Source organism: Protomyctophum bolini (genome assembly GCF_963924005.1).
Source record: "Protomyctophum bolini genome assembly, chromosome: 20".
In the NCBI taxonomy this organism is placed as follows: Eukaryota; Metazoa; Chordata; class Actinopteri; order Myctophiformes; family Myctophidae; genus Protomyctophum; species Protomyctophum bolini.
Genome location: NC_137881.1, coordinates 1,847,377 through 1,864,817, shown reverse-complemented (window position 1 = coordinate 1,864,817; position 17,441 = coordinate 1,847,377). Strand labels below are relative to the sequence as shown.

At 39.6% G+C, this 17,441-nt stretch overlaps 1 protein-coding gene across 1 annotated transcript in view; it reads right to left on the bottom strand.

Annotated features, from left to right (window-relative positions):
* Positions 1-17,441, bottom strand: part of ctsz (cathepsin Z) — a 471,668-nt gene that overhangs the window by 34,358 nt on the left and 419,869 nt on the right. The gene's annotated exons all lie outside the window — the stretch shown is intronic.

The following is a 17,441-nucleotide window of genomic DNA, read 5'->3' as shown; positions in this document are numbered from 1 at the left end:
ACGTCCAACCAGGGAAACTCCCCCCTGTCAGGTGTAAAGGAGCGACTTGGACACTCAGGCATGAAGGAAGCATGAGTTCAAGTCCGTTGCTCTCCCCATGTCCCCCATATATGGGGACTAGGTCAAACTACTTGACCGGGTGCGGGTGTACTTCAGAAAAGATGAGATGGATTTAGGACAATATCCAAGCATGGCTTTATATACAAGAACAGGTGCCAATGCAGTTTCCGTCTCTCTGTCATGCAGGAAGGACCATCCAACCTTGTTATATAAGATACATTGGGTACCATAGCTATCACCCGTAATAAATCTAATCGATAAGTGATAAACAGAGTCTCTAGGGATTTAAGAGTGGATGCTGCTGCATGACTGTAGATTATGTCTCCATAATCCAAGACAGACAGGAACACATAGTGGACACTTTTTTTTTACCCCATGCTGTGAATGCAATGGTGTCTTAGCAAGTGACCAGAGTTATTTAAACTTAGGTCACACCGTTTAAAGTGGATATATTTTTATTGTCCTGTGAGAACTGTGGACACGAAGGTGGCTCTTCAGATGACATGAACTGTTGAAACTCTTGTCACAATGTTTACATTGGAAAGGTTTTTCTCCTAGTGTGGACACGAAGGTGTGTTTTCAGTTCATCTGACGATCTGAAACTCTTGTCGCAATGTTTACATTGGAAATGTTTTTCTCCAGTGTGTACATGCTGGTGTTTCCTCAGATCATCTGACCTCTTGAAACTCTTGTCACAATGTTTACATTGGAAAGGTTTTTATCCAGTGTGGACACGAAGGTGTGTCTTTAGGGTACTTGATTGACTGAAACTCTTGTCACAATGTTTACATTGGAAAGGTTTTTCTCCTGTGTGGACACGAAGGTGCCTCTTCAGGGAACATTCTTGAGTGAAACTCTTGTCACAATGTTTACATTGGAAAGGTTTTTCTCCAGTGTGGACACGAAGGTGCCTCTTCAGGGAACATTTTTGGATGAAACTCTTGTTACAATGTTTACATTGGAAAGGTTTTTCTCCAGTATGGACACGAAGGTGTAGCTCCAGGAGATATAAGTGTTTGAAACTCTTGTCACAATGTTGACATTGACAAGGGTTTCCAGTGTGGACACGCTGGTGTGTTTTCAGGGAAGATGATGCAGTAAAACTCTTGTTACAATGTTTACATTGTTTTTCTCCAGTGTGGACACGAAGGTGTAGCTCCAGGAGATAAAAGTGTGTGAAACTCTTGTCACAATGTTTACATTGGAAAGGTTTTTCTCCAGTATGGACACGAAGGTGTAGCTTCAGGGGATAAAAGTGTTTGAAACTCTTGTCACAATGTTTACAGTTAAAGGGTTTTTCTCCAGTGTGGACACGCTGGTGCTTCTTCTGGGAACCTGAGTCACTGAAACTCTTGTCACGCCGTTCGTCATCATCGTCTTCCTCTTTAAGCTCCTCCTGTTCTTCTTTAATGTGTGGAGGCTCTGGTTCCTCCTGGAGCAGACTGGGGCTCCTCTCCTGTTCAGGAGAAACCTCCTCTTTACACACAACAATGTGCAGGATGTCTAGGAGCAGAAACATAACATGATGGTCAACACTGGATACCTAAAATGTAAATCAATTCTTCTTCCATGTTCCATGTACAAAATTACCTACTACCTACCAAGATAAGATTGACTAAACCGTTACTAACTACAGGTTATTAGTGTTCTGAAAGATTTTAGCAAAATACAAAAAAGTAATGTGAAGAAGTTTTGTGTCCGGGCAGCTCAGTCGGCAGAGCTCTCGCCTTTGGACCACAAGGTCATGGGTTCGATCCCGGGCACCGCCAACTCAGCGTATGAGTAGCACGGCTTGGTGCAGCAAGTCGTGCGGGAAGTACTGGGAGCTGATGGTAGGTGTGGCGCTCCACCTCAGAATCCATCTCCCAGGTGTCTAGCACATTGTGACGGGGATAGCCTCCTGCGTGTTACCGGATCATACTGACAATAAGCCACTCCCGACCTACTTCTAGTGTGAAGTAATTATTGTTACTTTAACACCAAAATTAATAAAGATGTTGGAGCAAATATTTCATTTGAATCATGAGATTCTGAAACAATTTTAAAAACACGATACTTCTCACCTGGGCTCTGATTTGGAAGTAAATTAGTCACGCCACTCAGAGCATGACGTTATGAAACAGAAGCACTTCTGACAATGAAAGCTTGAAATGTGGACTGATGTTAGCTTAACAATCTGTGTAAAAGATTTCCACTCTTTCACATGGATTCTTAAGCTACCATCGCTACAGCAGTTTGTGAGATTTCATTGACCTAAATGGCTGTTATATCAACAAGCATAGCACGTCTGTAAATGTGTCTGTGAGTCTGTGAATCTGTCTGCCTGTGTGTCTGGGGCAAACGGGGGGCTGCGCATCAGCATACCAAAACCTAACCCACGGGGAAGACCACTGACTGGCCTAAGTAGCCTACCTGCTGCGCTGCTATAATATTATATCAACATAATGTCATATCGTTGACCTAAATGGCTTCATATCAACAAGGATAGTAGGATTAAAATAGGGTTAGGCTGTCTTTTGTCTTTTTTCAGAAATTACTTTGGACACGTGGAAAACTTAAACTAAACATGCAGCACTCCGGTAAAGCTGGGTTACATGTTGTTAAAATAATAACAATTAGGAGAATGGAAACAGGTGCTCCCAAACTGATTAGCCGGAGGAGGCAAATCGAGACCGTCTGTACTTAAACACTATACTTAGTGAACTAACCCTCAACCACACAACACACAGACAGAGATACCAAGTCAAACTGAATTTGTACTATTTATACTAGGGATGTGCCGATGAGACATTTTGGACGATATTGATATCCGATATTACCGATGTCGATATGATCTCATTCTGTATTGAAAAATGATCATTATTTTATCCAGTCTGAAAAATACATGTAACAGGGTGTCTGCACTGCAGGCTTAGGCAAGTCAGTTTTAACTTAAACACCGTTATATTTAATATTGTGAGCTTGTAGATCTGATCAAGCTGTTACTTTGGGCTTGTTTATTTATAAAGACAGACCAATTAATTCAGCGGTCTGATTGATTAATCAAACTGATGCAGATTCAATAACTGTGAATCTGTGAAGTATTTGGAATAAAATTCACTGTTTTCCAAAATGTCAGGTTGTCACCTCCCTCTTCACATAAAATAGATCCCTTGATCTTTTGTGGCCAGATGTAATTTTCTGGGGTCTAGTAGGAATATGTATCACTCATCTTTTACTTTCTCTAATAACCTAAAACATGAACCTTAGTTGAAAAACAACCAAAGTTGTCCTTTAAGGGTTTAACATGAGGAGAAAAACAAAAGATCAGGAGAATGGAGGCCTCTATTGACAGGATTGATTGAATAGTTTATTAGACATGAATGTAAAACAGCAACAGAGTTCAGTCAAACACTGATTCCAACAAAAATCACACTTGTGTGAAGTGAGGGGCGCTCTTATCACATCATACATCACATTCCATGCTCAGCAAATCAAATCATCACAAATGTCATTCCGGCCAATCACTTTAAGCGTCTTCACTTCTTCTGCCCTCACAATTTTACCCTCAATATGTACATCAGCCAATCAAATCATCGCTATGGGATGATGATCAGCCAATCAAATCATCGCTATGGGATGATGATCAGCTAGTGCCCCTCAACAATAATTCAATATCATCAAAAACAACAAGAACAAAATATATCATTACAGGAAATAATAAAACACTAAATGTACAGAGTGGGAGAACGTTAGGAGGGGGCGTGGTCACCTGTTTAAAGGAGAAGTGATCGTTTCCTCTCCACTGGGCCTGCTGAAAGGTGGACTTTCAGGCCTGTTTTAAAAGATGTAAGTGATCTGCATTTTTTTGAGGGAAGGGGTCAGGGCATTCCATGTCTGGGTGGGCGTGCTGTAGAAGGAGAATTTACCCACATTTGTTTTGACATATAGGAGCAGTATAATAATCCATAACATTGTCCTTGTCTATCGACCTCCCTATGAACATACAGCTGTTTAATTTGATCCTCCCAGTGAGCTCATGTTTCATTCATTCAAGTTTTGATTATTCTCTAAATTAGTGAGTAATCAAATATCAGATAGAAAAAACATCACAATACATCAGAAGATCAGGAAAGGAAAAACTAAAGATATACATTACATAAGTTTACAAATAAAAAGCTAAGACAAATTTCAAAACGATCTAAAAACAGTTACATATTGTGGGGATCTGTCGTTTTTAAAACGACTTAAGGGTACTTAGGGTATTTAGGACAATCTCCAAGCATGGCTTTATACAAGAACAGGTGCCAATGCAGTTTCCCTCTCTCTGTCAGGGAGGACCATCTAACCTGGTTATATAAGATACATTGGTGAGTACCATAGCTATCACCCGTAATAAACCTAATCGATGAGTGATAAACAGAGTCTAGGGATTTAAGAGTGGATGCTGCTGCATGTCTCCATAATCCAAGACAGACAGAAACAAATAGTGGAAACTTTCTTTTTTTTTACCCCATGCTGTGAAAGCAATGGTGTCTTAGCAAGTGACCCGAGTTATTTAAACTTCTTAGGTCACACTGTTTAAAGTGGACATATTTTTATTGTCCTGTGAGAACTGTGGACACGAAGGTGGCTCTTCAGATGACATGGACTGTTGAAACTCTTGTCACAATGTTTACATTGGAAAGGTTTTTCTCCAGTGTGGAAACGAAGGTGTCTCTTCAGATCACTTGATTTTTTGAAACTCTTGTCACAATGTTTACATTGGAAAGGTTTTTCTCCAGTGTGGACACGAAGGTGTCTCTTCAAATTACTTGACAGCCTGAAACTCTTGTCACAAAGTTTACATTGGAAAGGTTTTTCTCCTGTGTGGACAAAAAGGTGTCTCTTCAAATTACTTGACAGACTGAAACTCTTGTCACAAAGTTTACATTGGAAAGGTTTTTTTCCAGTGTGGACATGAAGGTGACTCTTCAAATTACCTGAATCACTGAAAGTCTTGTCACAAAGTTTACATTGGAAAGGTTTTTCTCCAGTGTGGACATATTGGTGTGTTTTCAGGGATTGTACTGTAGTAAAACTCATGTTACAATGCTTACAGTTAAAAGGTTTTTCTCCAGTGTGGACACGAAGGTGTGTCTTTAGGTCTTTTGAATGCCTGAAACTCTTGTCACAATGTTTACATTGGAAAGGTTTTTCTCCAGTATGGACACGAAGGTGTGTCTTTAGATGACTTGAAACACGGAAACTCTTGTCACAATGTTTACAGTTAAAAGGTTTTTCTCCAGTGTGGACACGAAGGTGTGTCTTCAGGGAAAATTTTTGGATGAAACTCTTGTCACAATGTTTACATTGGAAAGGTTTTTCTCCAGTATGGACATGAAAGTGTAACTTTAGATGACTTGAATGACTGAAACTCTTGTCACAATGTTTACATTGGAAAGGTTTTTCTCCAGTGTGGACACGAAGGTGTGACTTCAAATTACTTGAATTTATGAAACTCTTGTCACAATGTTTACATTGGAAAGGTTTTTCTCCAGTGTGGACACGCTGGTGTGTTTTTAGGGATTGTACTGTGTTAAAACTCTTGGTACAATGCTTACAATTAAAAGCTTTTTCTCCAGTGTGGACATACTGGTGTCTGTTCAGGTCACCTGAAAACTTGAAACTCTTGTTACAATGTTTACATTGGAAAGGTTTTTCTCCAGTGTGGACACGAAGGTGTGACTTTAGATGACTTGAATAGTTGAAACTCTTGTCACAAAGTTTACATTGGAAAGGTTTTTCTCCAGTGTGGACATACTGGTGTGTTTTCAGGGATTGTACTGTGGTAAAACTCATGTTACAATGTTTACATTGGAAAGGTTTTTCTCCAGTGTGGACACTCTGGTGTGTCTTTAGGTTTTTTGAATGACTGAAACTCTTGTCACAATGTTTACATTGGAAAGGTTTTTCTCCAGTATGGACACGAAGGTGTGACTTAAGATGACTTGAATGGTTGAAACTCTTGTCACAATGTTTACATCGGAAAGGTTTTTCTCCAGTGAGGACATACTGGTGTCTGTTTACGTCATACGAACTACTGAAACTCTTGTCACAATGTTTACATTGGAAAGGTTTTCCTCCGGTGTGGATACGGTTGTGCTTCTTCATGGAATCTGATACTTCAAAACCCTTGTTACAATGTTTACAGTTAAAAGGTTTTTCTCCTGTGTGGACAAAAAGGTGTCTCTTCAAATTACTTGACTGACTGAAACTCTTGTCACAAAGTTTACATTGGAAAGGTTTTTTTCCAGTGTGGACACGAAGGTGTTGCTTTAGGTTACTTGACTGACTGAAACTCTTGTCACAATGTTCACAGTTAAAAGGTTTTTCTCCAGTGTGGACACGCTGGTGCTTCTTCAGGGAACCCGAGTCACTGAAACTCTTGTCACGCTGTTCGTCATCATCGTTTTCACTGGTCTCCTCCCAATCATCATTGTCTTCAGTGACTTCAGTGTCAGATTCAAGTTCAACTTCAATCTCAGAGCAGTGGGAAGATATGTGTTCTTCTTCATCATCATCATCATCATCATTTTCTTCTTCACCTTTCACTGCTAGTAATGTCAATGTTGACCCAACATGTTCCTCTGGTCTTTGAAGTAGCTCCTCCTGTTCCTCTTTAAGCTCCTCCTGTTCCTCTTTAATGTGTGGAGGCTCTGGTTCCTCCTGGAGCAGACTGGGGCTCCTCTCCTGTTTAGGGGAAACCTCCTCTTTACACACAACCATGTGCAGGATGTCTAGGAGCAGAAACATGATGGTCAACACTGGATTCCTAAAGTGTACATCCATTCTTCTTCCATTCTTCTCCATCCATTCTTTACCCACCCTTCTATGTTTAATTGCATTGCTAAAATCTGAAAAACTAAAAGTAATCTATGAATTTGGTGCTTTTCTGAAAAATGTCCTTCCACTGTACAAATAGGGAAAGCCTTCCGATATGTCTATGTATATCGTGTAATCTGTAATGTATTGTATACTTCCGATTGTATACTTTTATGAATCTGTGCTCCAAACCATGTGATCATGGTCGTGAGTTAAATAAACGATGATGATGACAAAATGAGCTATTACCTACCAAAATAAGATTGACTAAACTGTTAAAATTACTAAAATTAAAAAAACTAAAATTACTGTTTTGAAAGTTTTAGAACAATAAATTGGTTTATTCAGGAACAATATTTTCCAGTGAAAATAAGTCCGCGGTTGGGTCTGTTCCATTGAAAAGCATTCGAGGATCCCCTGACGCTAAACCAGGAGTGACCTAGACGGTGTCACGGAACGGCGCGCTACGGTTGCCTTCTGAGGAAGCATCCGAGCTAGCTGTTGACGCAAAGAGCGGCTGAGCGGAGGGGTACTGTGGGTGAGCTACAAGGGGCTAATTGCAAAGAGACCTGCACGCACACATACACGCACGCGCCAAGACGCTGCTTTTCTTTATTTTTCTTTTATTTCTTTGGTTCAAACTAAATCCCGAAGTGGAGTTTTTATTTTTGGGGTTTATATACACAGTGGTGCATGGCACCCAGTTTGGTTCATTGTGGTTGTGGTGCAAACCAGAAATGGAGTTTGTTTGATGTGCTGACTCTCATGCTCTGAACTGAACTGAACTTCCTTGCACCTCATTTATTTTCAATAAAAAACCTTTAAACTGACTTTTGGTGTGTCGTTTGCATTTCTTGTTTATGGACTGTGGGTTGGTTTGAAATAATTGTTTGTTTATTGAAATGTACCAATTTATTACTTGCGCAAGCAGAGCGCGCAAGTAATAATTTCTCCCGGTCTCTTCAACGTGACAGCCATCAACCATTTGATGTGTATGCAAAAAAACAGCAAATCTGTGCCTGGTTTGCTGGGACCAGACTACACAAATGACCATATGTCTTACGTCATCATTTAGAGCTAGTCATACGTATACTATACACATAATCAGTAAAAATAAAAAAGCAAATTGTGCCTGATCTGCTGGGACCAGAGTACGTGGTGTGTATATGTATGACTAGCTCTCAATGATGACGTAAGACAAATGGTCATTTGTGTAATCTGGTCCCAGCAAACCAGGCACAGATTTGCTGTTTTTCTTGCATACGCATCAAATGGTTGACGGCTGTCACGTTTTGGCACAAAGTAACCACAGTATACCGCTAATCAAATTACAACTACATACTCTATATAGTATATGTATATGTATACGTATGTCTTACGACATCATTTAGAGCTAGTCATACGTATACTATACACATAATCAGTAAAAATAAAATAGCAAATTGTGCAAAATGTGGTGTGTATATGTATGACTAGCTCTCAATGATGACGTCATTTGTGTAATCTGGTCCCACCAAACCAGGCACAGATGTGTTGTTAATTTATTTTTCTTTAAAAAACCAAAAAGGGATCCATAATATATCTACATCGATAAAACTGTAAAAAAGTAGGTAGGTAGCAAATAGTTACACCTAATGATTATACATTTCAAACGTTCCTTCACAGAGATACTGAGATGTGACAGTTTACAGCGGTCGAAAGTATTGCGCGCTCTGCTTGCGCACTAGTTGGCCATGTATGGCCTACTAGTGTGCAACAAGCAAGTATGAGAGTGCAGTTCTAGTTATTATATATATTATACCCTGAGGTTGCTGTGTTTTATAATAACAGTGACCTTTGTAGGGTTTCTCCTGTGTCCAACCCTTTATTTGGGAAACCACTACAACGGAACAGAACATATTAACCCATTCTGACCTGAGATCAGATTCATACGAGGTTTCCACTGGACACACACTGGTCTGATGAACCCATTCTGACCTGAGATCAGATTCTAAAAATGTCAGTCGTTCTTCAAATTTTTCAAAAATAGCAGACCTACAAGCTCGTATCGCGCTTGTAGATCTTGTAGATCTGCTATTTTTCAATAGGTAAAGCATAACATGATGCCAACACCAAAATGGGTGCCCGGTCAGAATGGGTTAAAGAAAGGAAGAGAACATGAAACTTACTGAAGTGTGGCTGGTCTTCAGCTTCCTGTTTAATAGAAACGTCTTCAGCTTCCTGTTCAATAGAAACGTCTCCAGCTTCCTGTTTAATAGAAACGTCTTCAGCTTCCTTTTTAATAGAAACGTCTCCAGCTTCCCGTTTAATAGAAACGTCTTCAGCTTCCTGTTCAATAGAAACGTCTCCAGCTTCCTGTTTAATAGAAACGTCTTCAGCTTCCTGTTTAATAGAAACGTCTCCAGCTTCCTGTTTAATAGAAACGTCTTCAGCTTCCTGTTTAATAGAAACGTCTCCAGCTTCCTGTTTAATAGAAACGTCTTCAGCTTCCTGTTTAATAGAAACGTCTTCAGCTTCCTGTTTAATAGAAACGTCTCCAGCTTCCTGTTTAATAGAAACGTCCCTGGCTGAGTCTGGAGAGTTCATCTTCACCTGGGAGTGATGCATCATGGGTATTGTAGTTCTTATGAGTCTGGAGAGTTCGTCTTCACCTGCAGTCTGGACTCCGGTCTGAAATCAAGTGAATAAGGAAGGACTTTAATAACCGGAGATCTATAGTCCGGCAGCCAGGGGTGTGGAGTGGGAAATGTTGCTGTTGGTATTGAGCAATTTATTTTATAAGGTTTTATATGTCGTACGAAGCCAACTCTTGTTGTGAGAAATCATGACAACACACACAATATTTTGGACCAAACAAAAAATGACAAAGAAGAAAAACAAAAAAAAAAGTGTTGTAACCTGCCGTTTCTTTCTACTTTCTAATTCTTTGTTTGGCCCGAAAAATTCTGTGTGTTTTCATGATTTGTCACGACAAGAGTTGGCTTCGTACGACGCTTAAAAGGTCTTTAAATAAGTTAAATAATAACTGCCTATGGGGAAATGCATTGCGTTTTCATTTCCTGGGCCGTTCGTTGTTCTGAAAGGGGGAGGGACTGCGACGCTCTATAGAGATACTGTGTAACGATTCGCGAGACTTTTGGACAGAATGAGGAGTAATACCAAAAAAAATGTTTTACAAAAGTCGGCCTCCTGGTGGCGCTATAAAAGGCAGATGTGAAAAATGTAGATCAAAGGTTTGTTCTTGGCCTCTAGGGAGTGTGCATACAACGTTTCACGCAGATCGGTGCAGTTATAGGTAAGGAATGTGAAAAGCTGCCTCATGGTGGCGCTATTATAGGCAGTTCTGGAAAATGTGGGGCAAAGTTTGGCATCCACCGGGTTAACGGTGTCAGAGATTAGCTGGTAACGGACAGATGGACACACACACACACACACACACACACACACACGGACGGAGTGCAAAACATACTCTCTCCCCATGCCTTTGGCCTGGTGGAGACAAAAATCAGACTGACTAAGATGTACGTGTTAACATTACAGTGGACAGAGTACAACCTGCAGCTTGAAAAGGCCTTCAGCTCATCTCTGATTTTTTTTCCTGTGATAAAATGGCCACCAATGTGAAAAAAACTCAAAGAACAATTCCTATACAGGATCTCCTCACTCTCACTAGTCAACAAAAACACCATGAAGACCCTAACAGGAGCCCTCGTAAAAGGTTTCTTTAAATCCTTTAGCGCCATCTAGTGTTAGCATGCTCACACTGCAGAGGTTCCGCCCGTCTGCTTGATTGATTGATTGATTGAAATATTTATTAACAGTTTGCAGAATTACAGTACATTTCAAGCACAAACTCAATACAAAGACTGTTAACTGTGAGTGGACGACCCAATTAAGCGTTGCACTTGTTTACAACAGGGTCCACATTGTTCTATTCATCAAAACATTTAGAGACATACAAATAGACACTTCTATGTAGTCAAAGAACAGAACAGGAATTCATCATATAGGAAGCAAACGGGGAAAAGATACATATACAGTGAGGGGAAAGGGGGGGGGGATTCAGATTTTACAGAGGCCAGTTTTGAATTGCAGCCATCCGTAGGTGCCCTTTGAGAGCGGTTTTGAAGGAGTCAAGGGATTCACATGTCTTAATGACTGTTGGAAGGGCGTTGGAAGGGCGTTGTACATGGTCTGTTGCACTCCCTCTGGTGTTGTGGGTGTGGACTTTGTTTACATTAAGGAAGTATTTAGACAGGTATGGGTATCTTAGTGGTGTATCGAATCTTGTGGACCAGACCCATTGCAAGATGCTGTACTCTGTCGTCGACCCTAAGCCATCCCAGCCTGTCAAAGTGGGCAGGGGTGAGGTGGGTTCGGGGGGTGAGGCCAAGTAGGAGCCTGACCAGTTTGTTTTGGGAGGTCTGGAGCCTTGTTTAAGGGCCTTTGAGGTGCTGTGGTACCAAGAGGTTTTTGTTGACCAGTGAGGAGATCCTGTAAAGGAATCTTGTTCTTTGATTGACTTTTGATTACGTTGGTGGCCATTTTATCACCGGAAAGATTGGCCTGGTAGGAACCTAGGTAGGTAATTTCATCTTTTTGTGTGATAATATTGTCACCCACTCTAACCAAGAAGCCATCTGCCTTGCTGAGATTACTATTTGATCCGAAGAGAATGGATTCAGTTTTTCCCAGGTGTAAGGATAGTTTGTTATCAGCGAGCCAGGTGCAGATTCTACCGAGTTCAGAGCTGAGGGTCTTTTCAACCTGCAGTTTGCTCCCACTCTACGGAGCTTGTTTACTTTCCGTGTTAAACAGGAAGGTGGGGGCCTCTGTGAGGACCACAACACCACTCGCATTAGCTCACAGCCTTTAGCTAGCAGTACAAGAAGCTACATTTTTTATTAGTTAGTTAGTTAGTTATTCGTTTTATTAGATTAGTTCAGGGATAAGGGGTGGCGCAAGATATACCCCATAGTGAGGGGGAAAGGGGTCCAGTTTCGAATTGCAGCCGTCCGTACTGCTGCTAGTATTAACTACGTCAACATGCTTGTTTATAACAAGTTACAATATTATTACTGCTGCTAGTATTAACTACATGCTTGTTTATAACAAGTTACAATATTATTACTGCTGCTAGTATTAACTACTGCTTGTTTAGGATCATTTATAACTAACAAGCAGATATGAGAGAAATACTCGTCGTGTTGTTCCATGTTAAAAGACGAGTCAATAACATAAAAGATAAATGTAGTAAAAACAAGGTGAATCAGTTGATCTTACCTGCTGTGTTTCAGGGTTGAGCTGCTTAACGACCACACTGTTTTCAAACCGCTTACTATTGGTATTATTATTATTATTAAAGTGTTTTCTAACGACACTGCTAACAGGCTAACCGCTAGCTGTGTGTGAACTGTGGACGCACATAGGCCTACTGTGCAAGGGCTGTGCGCATGCGCACTAGTCCTGCTGCTGCCGAGCCGAGCGTGCACGTACCATAAACGGTCACTAGGGGGAGCCATAGTACAGTGTAACACAGTGGGGAGCAGCTATGGAACCGCTATAGAGCTGATTACTCTCCCATAGAGATCTATTAAAATAATATTTTAATAGATCTCTATGGGAGATAAATATTATTTATATCAATTATTCTGAGACTAGAATCAATCAGTCATGACCATAACACCTCTGATTCTGAGAAAACAAACAAACAACAAGATTGCATATAATTAATATATGATTCACTACATTTAATAAATGCTCAGATTTGTTTAGCGTCTTTCATTTTCATTTATTCACAGAATCAGATGTTTTATGGTCATTATTCACCAGGATCCTGGAAGGCTTGATTCTAGTCTTAAAATAATTTATATAAATATTTGAATGCATTTAAATATAGGCCTACATATTTGTTTTAAATAAATGTATAAAAAATGTTGGAAAAACATGGTCGGGTCTCATGGAGGAGGGTGTCTGTTGTAAGATGCAGAAACACCCAACGATCCCAGGTTTACAACACTGATGATGTGTCCAAGTTCATGCATCAGTAGATGTTTAATTAACTGTACTTACTGCTGCTTTGTGTATCCTGACTCAGACTGTGTTTAATTAACTGTATCTGCTGCTGCTTTGTGTATCCTGACTCAGACTGTGTTTAATTAACTGTATCTGCTGCTTTGTGTATCCTGACTCAGACTGTATGCCAACTGCAACATGGAGAGACGTCAAGGTGTCTGATTTCAATACACATCATGTACCATAGAGTCTATGGCATAGACTTACTTTATTCTGTTATTCTATTGGATCATAAAAGGCAAATTTACTCTGGAATAAATATACAAATTGATTCATTGTCTAATAATGATAATAATAATAATATTTAGATTTTTGAATTGATTTACTAAACAGTGTAATGAAGTTACAGCACTGCTTTGCCCGTTAGAGTAAGCATGTTTATTTGTACATTTCAACAAGGATGTCAGTGTGCTTTACACACACAACATCAGGACGGAAACCCCTTTTGGTGTTTTAAGCATTATGTTATACTTTAGCTATTGAAAAATAGCAGATCTACAAGCTCGTAGCGTGGCACTGAGTGCAGCGCTACAAGCTTGTACATCTGCTATTTTTGAATTTGTTTGAAAGTGTGGTGCAAATCTTTGAATATATATTCTTTCACAGGGTGAAACATTTTTAACTCTAATCGTTGCTCCTGGGGGGTCCCTGGAACAACATATTTTCAGATGGGGGTCTAACTGGGTTAAGAGCACTGTAAAGGGTGATGCATTCACAATAAAAGGACATTTGAATACAATCAAAACTATTGGTTTATAATAGAAAAATAAGAATAAAATAAAAATCAAACTGAATACAGACCCATAAACCTCAGTAAAAAGCAGCTGTAAACAGAAACGTCTTGGGCTTTGACTTCAAACAAAGTGTTGTAGAAGTAGATGTGACAGGAGTTGGGTTAGGTAGAGGTTCATTCAGACTGTTGAACACTCAACATTGTTTTACTTACTTTATTTTTTAATTCAAGACATTTTTCATTCAAGTATTTTATCTAGGGATGGACAATATTTGATCAAATCGGTATGGGCCGATTAAAATGCAATGCAATATTGGTATTAGCCGATATTTTAAAATAAAAATACTTCATCGAAGCTGTTTATATTCGGACATGAGCTAACATTTCAATAACTGTGAATCTGTGAAGTATTTGGAATAAAATCCACTGTTTTCCAGAATGTCAGTTTCCCTCTTCACATTAAATAGATCCCGTGATCTTTTGTGGCCAGATGTAATTTCCTGGGGTCTTGTAGGACTATAGAAAACCACAATTAAGAAATTACTGTACAATTTGGTAAAACAAATACATTCATACAAAATGAAAGAAAGCAGCAAATAAAAAAATATATAACACTCATCTTTTACTTTCTCTAATAACCTAAAACATGAACCTTAGTTGAAAAACAACCAAAGTTGTCCTTTAAGGCAGGGGTTCCCAAACTTTTTTGGACCAGGTACCCCTTTTAGGGTAGATATTTTTCCAGGTACCCCCTCATCCTCGCAACACGGATAACAAATAAATGTATACGTCTAAATGTAGACGTTTAAATGTAGACGTCTAAATGTATACAGACGTCTAAATGTAGACGTCTAAATTTGTACGTCTAAATGTAGACGCTAAATGTGTACGTCTTCTCTTATGGGGGTCCCTGGCATATCTTTTCAAATGGGGGTCCACGGGCTAAGTAGTGTCAATTTGGGGGTCCTTGACATTAAAAAGTTTGGGAACCACTGCTTTAAACACTTTAGCACTTTATGAACATGAACAAAATAGATGGGTCCCCCCTGGAACTCCCTCAGGTACCCCTGGGGGTCCCCGGACCATGGGCTATAGCCCATATCGTACGGCATACTATAGCGCGCAGTTTTTCATCATTTTTGAGGATTTGAAAAAAATGACGAAATGACAAAAACGATGGGTTATAGCCCATGTTTTTTTAAATTTTGAAAAAAAAAGTTATCCTCGTTTCTCATCATTTTGGACCATGGGCTATAGCCCATATCGTACGGCATACTATAGCGCGCCGTTTTTCATCATTTTTGATGATTTGAAAAAAATGACAAAATGAAAAAAACGATGGGTTATAGCCCATGTTTTTGAAATTTTGAAAAAAAAAAGTTAGCCTCGTTTCTCATCATTATGGACCGTGGGCTACAGCCCATATCGTACGGCATACTATAGCGCGCCGTTTTTCATCATTTTTGATGATTTGAAAAAAATGACAAAATGAAAAAAACGATGGGTTATACTAAGGGTTTAACATGAGGAGAAAAACAAAAGATCAGGAGAATGGAGGCCTCTATTGACAGGATTGATTGAATAGTTTATTAGACATAAATGTAAAACAGCAACAGAGTTCAGTCAAACACTGATTCCAACAAAAATCACACTTGTGTGAAGTGAGGGGCGCTCTTATCACATCATACATCACATTCCATGCTCAGCCAATCAAATCATCACAAATATCATTCCGGCCAATCACTTTTCTGCCCTCACAATTTTACCCTCAATATGTACATAAGCCAATCAAATCCTCGCTATGAGATGATGATCAGCCAATCAAATCATCGTGTTTGTGTTCAAACAAAGACAAAGCCCAATAGGAGGAGCTAGCGCCCCTCAACAAGAAATCAATATCATCAAAAACAACAACAACAAAATATATCATTACAGGAAATAATAAAACACTACATTTACAGAGTGGTAGAAAGTTAGGAGGGGCGTGGTCACCTGTTTAAAGGAAGTGATAATTTCCTCTTCACTGGGCCTGCTGAAAGGTGGAATTTCAGGCCTGTTTTAAAAGATGTAAGTGATCTGCATTTTCTGGAGGGAAGGGGTCAGGGCATTCCATGCCTGGGTGGCCGTGCTGTAGAAGGAGAATTTACCCATATTTGTTTTGAAATATAGGAGCAGTATAATAATCCATAACATTGTCCTTGTCTATCGACCTCCCTACGAACATACAGCTGTTTAATTTGATCCTCCCAGTGAGCTCATTTTTCATTCATTCAAGTTTTGATTATTCTCTTTGAGTAATCAAACTCATTTTCAGTGTCGCCGAGTAATACAATATCATATAGAAAAAACATCACAATACATCAGAAGATCAGGAAAAGAAAAACAAAAGATATACATTACATAAGTTTACAAACAAAAAGCTGAGACAAATTTATAAATAAATCTAAAAACAGTTACATATTGTGGGGATCTGTATGCTCACCAAGGTTTTAAAACGACTTAAGGGTACCAATATGGTCAGTTTCAATGTCATTTGCAGGTCATTCCATGCATTAGGGCCACAGAAGCCAAAAGCAAGTTCAGAGATAACTTTTGGTACCTTGAATTTGGGGAAACTACTTGACCGGGTGCGGGTGTACTTCAGGACAGATGAGATGTATTTAGGACAATCTCCAAGCATGGCTTTATACAAGAACAGGTGCCAATGCAGTTTCCCTCTCTCTCTGTCAGGGAGGACCATCCAACCTTGTTATATAAGCATAGACTGTAAGAAATATGGACAAAGCGTTCCGCGGGTCTAACATGAATGTAAAATGAAGCCTGTCAGTCCTTGAATTGTCAGTCGCCATCTTTCTAGATCCGTTTGGGCCCAGCTGGCCCATTGGCTGGCCCAGACAACGAGGCGGGACTTCCCCCCCTTCTTCTTAGTTGGTTTTTATTTTGACTCGAGTGGGTGGGGAATACCGATCATAGACTGTAACGGTAACCACGCCCCTCAAAACATGCGCAACTTTATATAATAATAACTAATATTATGAAAGTAGAAATGAGACTTTAAACTAGTGACTGGAAGCAGAAAGTATTCATGACCATGTTTATTAAGGTAATACAGTCTAGGTGAAGTTGGGCCCAAATACATGGACTTCTATGGGGCTATGGGTTTTTCTGGGCCCAATGACAGACAGCGCCACAACAGGCCATTATATGAACTTTCAGGAAATCCCGATTTCCTTGTGGCTTCACAAAATATCTGTCTGACTGCCCCCCTGTATATAAGATACATTGGGTACCATAGCTATCACCCGTAATAAATCTAATCGATGACTGATGAACAGAGTCTATGGATTTAAGAGTGGATGCTGCTGCATGTCTATAGATCATGTCTCCATTTTTTTTTTTTTTTTTTCATTTCAGTTATGGTTTTACATGATTATATTCATTTTACTTTTTCTTTTTTTTTTTTTTTTACATATTCCATAGCAGAAAAGAAAAAGAGCAGGTATTATTTATACCTGCCCCTATCATTAACCCATTCTGACCTGAGATCAGATTCATACGAGGTTTCCACTGGACACACACTGGTCTGATTAACCCATTCTGACCTGAGATCAGATTCTAAAAATGTCAGTCGTTCTTCGATTTTTCAAAAATAGCAGACTTAACAAGCTCGTAGCGCGCCACTCGGTGGCGCGCTACGAGCTTGTAGATCTGCTATTTTTCAATAGCTGAA